General features: G+C 43.5%; 1 protein-coding gene across 1 annotated transcript in view; it reads right to left on the reverse strand.

Annotated features, from left to right (window-relative positions):
• Positions 1 to 2,946, reverse strand: part of adamtsl3 (ADAMTS-like 3) — a 59,768-nt gene that overhangs the window by 16,958 nt on the left and 39,864 nt on the right. The window lies entirely within an intron of this gene.

The raw sequence follows: 2,946 nt of genomic DNA on the forward strand, positions 1-2,946 counted from the left end.
AGCTCCAAACGCAAGAGGGTGGACACGACCATGAATCCTGTCCATCGCCCTCCAGTTGTTTTTGATACCAATGTTGCGATCATACGACTGATCAGCCTCTCAAAAGCATCCTAAAAGTACCTCCCAGCCCACCCAGCTGGTCAAACACATTGGAACGGTTTGGGATGTCGGTACGACAATCTCCAGTATCTCCACTCCAATTATCGAGCAAAACCTCGAGGTTCGCGTTGCTTTTGATGATGCTGACCGATGATAAAACATTGACGGCGAATATGATGGGCCAATTATCCGTGACTCCGGTGGAAACCAATCAAAGGCAATTCTGTTGACTTTGGAAAAGCTTGAGAGGAATTCCAGAGTGGAACCAGAATTAGACACAACACGGCAAGTGTTTCGGAGCGACAGATGACGGAGACACTCGAGGATTCTTACGGAGGCAGGCGATACAGAGCACGTGGCGCAGCAGCATTAGTCAAATCCAGACTTGCTCCTCTGCCAAGCCGGAGAGACGGGGAACAAATCAGCCCGGGATGAGCGACACACATTTTCCTTTCCTGACAATCTCCAAGGTAAAAGTAGAATTCAATACGGTGTCAAAAGTTTTGGGGATCAAATACGAGGAATGGGGAATAGCTCCAGTTAGACAAGGGCCAACAGCATCGTCCTCAACAACATTCACTTCTACAGTTGAACCTTGACTTACAGTCACGTGGTAAAATGTATCATGTGATGTACGCTATCAAAAAGGAGTTTAAAAAAAAAAAGAAGAAACAAACGTGTTTGGAGAACTTCTTTTGAAAAGGGAAAACGGCAAAATAGTGACACAGAAGAACCTACGACGTTCCAAAGCCACAGTTTTTTTCATAGTTTGGTCGGGTTGGGGGGGCGACCTATACTCTGGAGCGACTTTTGTGTGAAATTGTTAACATATTATTATATCATTTCCCGTTATTTCCACATTGCACCGCAAGAGGGCGGTCTAGGCCTGTGTTGATAAATCGACGACAAGTTTGACGTAGAAGAGGAGGCGCCGCATCTTCGACCTGCGGTATTATGATATCGTTTCACGTTATTGCCACATTGCACCGCAAGAGGGCGCTCTAGGCCAACGACAAGTTTGACGTAGGCGACGTAGAAGAGGAGGCGCCGCATCTTCGACCTGCGGGGTTGACGGAGCTGTTTAAAAATGACCTCGAGGATGAAGATTTCATTGGATTTCGTGATTTAGAGTGACACGGATTTGGTAAATTGGTTAGCATGTTCTTTTTGCTCCCGTTCTCTGAATAACTCTTAATATGTTACGTGAGCATACCAGGCGCATTCTCAGTTCGTTATTTATGCATCACGAAACGTTAGCATATCCTACACTTATTCAGCACGCTGTTCTCTATTTTATTTTTTATTTTAAATTGCCTTTCAAGATGACATGTCTGTTCTTGGTGTTGTATTTTACCAAATAAAATTCCCCCAAAAATGCGACTTGTACTCCAGTGCGATTTAGATATGTTTTTCCTTCTTTTTTTATGCATTTTGTGGCTGGTACGATTTATATCCCGGAGGGATTAATAATCCGGAAAATACGGTATTTAAGGTTCAGGATTATTGCTATCTGATTTGAATTCGGAACTCACTCCACGTAAAATCTTGCGAGGCACAGTGCCTGCCATTCAAAAACAAGCCTTCAGAGTTTTCTAGGGGGGAAAAAAAAAAAAGACCCCAGAATGGGACCGGCTTGTTAAAGCGCAGGCATCCTACTCATTCCAACAGCAACATTCATGGTGAGTTTAACATTTCGACATTTATTTTCATTTGTTTCTATGATCCCTATGTAGGACTGGGATAGATGAACGGCATTTTGATTCATTTCAAAAAGGAAAATTGATTTCATCCATTCGTAAATTGAGTTACAATCTGGATCATGGAACGAATTAAAATGCCAAACCAAGGTACAAATGTAACACCGAACAAAATTCGACCTTCTGATTGCGTTTGATACATTTCATTTGCAATACTCGAGTATGTCTGGAACATTACCACTGTGCAATAATTCATGTGCTTGGAACACTGTGTAAAACTACAACTCAGACCACAGTTGTATTCTTTATCATGACTGCCTTACTATTTATCTTTTGTCATCAATATTCTCCACCGGAGAAGGAGCTGTTTTCAATCTCATTGCTATTTGTTTACTATTCTCGCTATAAATTGACACCTTCAGTGGTGCTGGAGCAAAGGGAGGTGTTTTGCTTTGGAGCCAAACAGCAGGTGGTCTCCCCTCCTGAAGCGGGCGACATCATGCCAAGGCCAGGTTACATCAAAATGGAGTCCACAACACTGTGGAGTGAGCGTGGCCTTGGCTTTAACTCCTTTCATGCACCAATAATGATAACCTGTAACCTGATAATATGATCAGCTATCCACTGTAGTAACTTCTGAAAGGGTTAAAGTCACTTCCCGGGATTTTGAAAGATGGCTCCTATTAGACACGTAGTTGGGGAAATATACATTAGCATCATGCTGACCAAAGCAACGAATTTCGTGCAAGTTAAAAAAAAAAAAAATCCAATGAAGGCATTACAACACCTTTGCATGCGAGCAAGTATGCATTTTGCACGGATGTCTGGTTATGACAAAACGAAATCCTTCGCGACCACAGAAGCACTTATATGAAGCGGATGTCCCAACCGGCGATTTATTGAGACACGCCATCTGACAGACACCATTGTCAGCCTCTTGTGGCATAAAAGTGTCCAAAAAAACGTGGAACTGGATGTGGTCGTAAGATGCAGTGAAGCGATCTAAGCCGGTCTGCTGCTTTGTTCCACTTACTAATCGAGCAAGTGCTCAAGTTGGCGACGTGTGTCGGCTTTGGGTGGGCGATGTATTCGTGGGAAGCGTAAAGTTGCGCAACGCAATCAAGTCAGGCTGGTACGAGTGCGTGCGCAG

This window comes from Hippocampus comes, unplaced genomic scaffold, assembly GCF_001891065.2.
Source record: "Hippocampus comes isolate QL1 unplaced genomic scaffold, H_comes_QL1_v1.1 scaffold246, whole genome shotgun sequence".
NCBI lineage: Eukaryota > Metazoa > Chordata > Actinopteri > Syngnathiformes > Syngnathidae > Hippocampus > Hippocampus comes.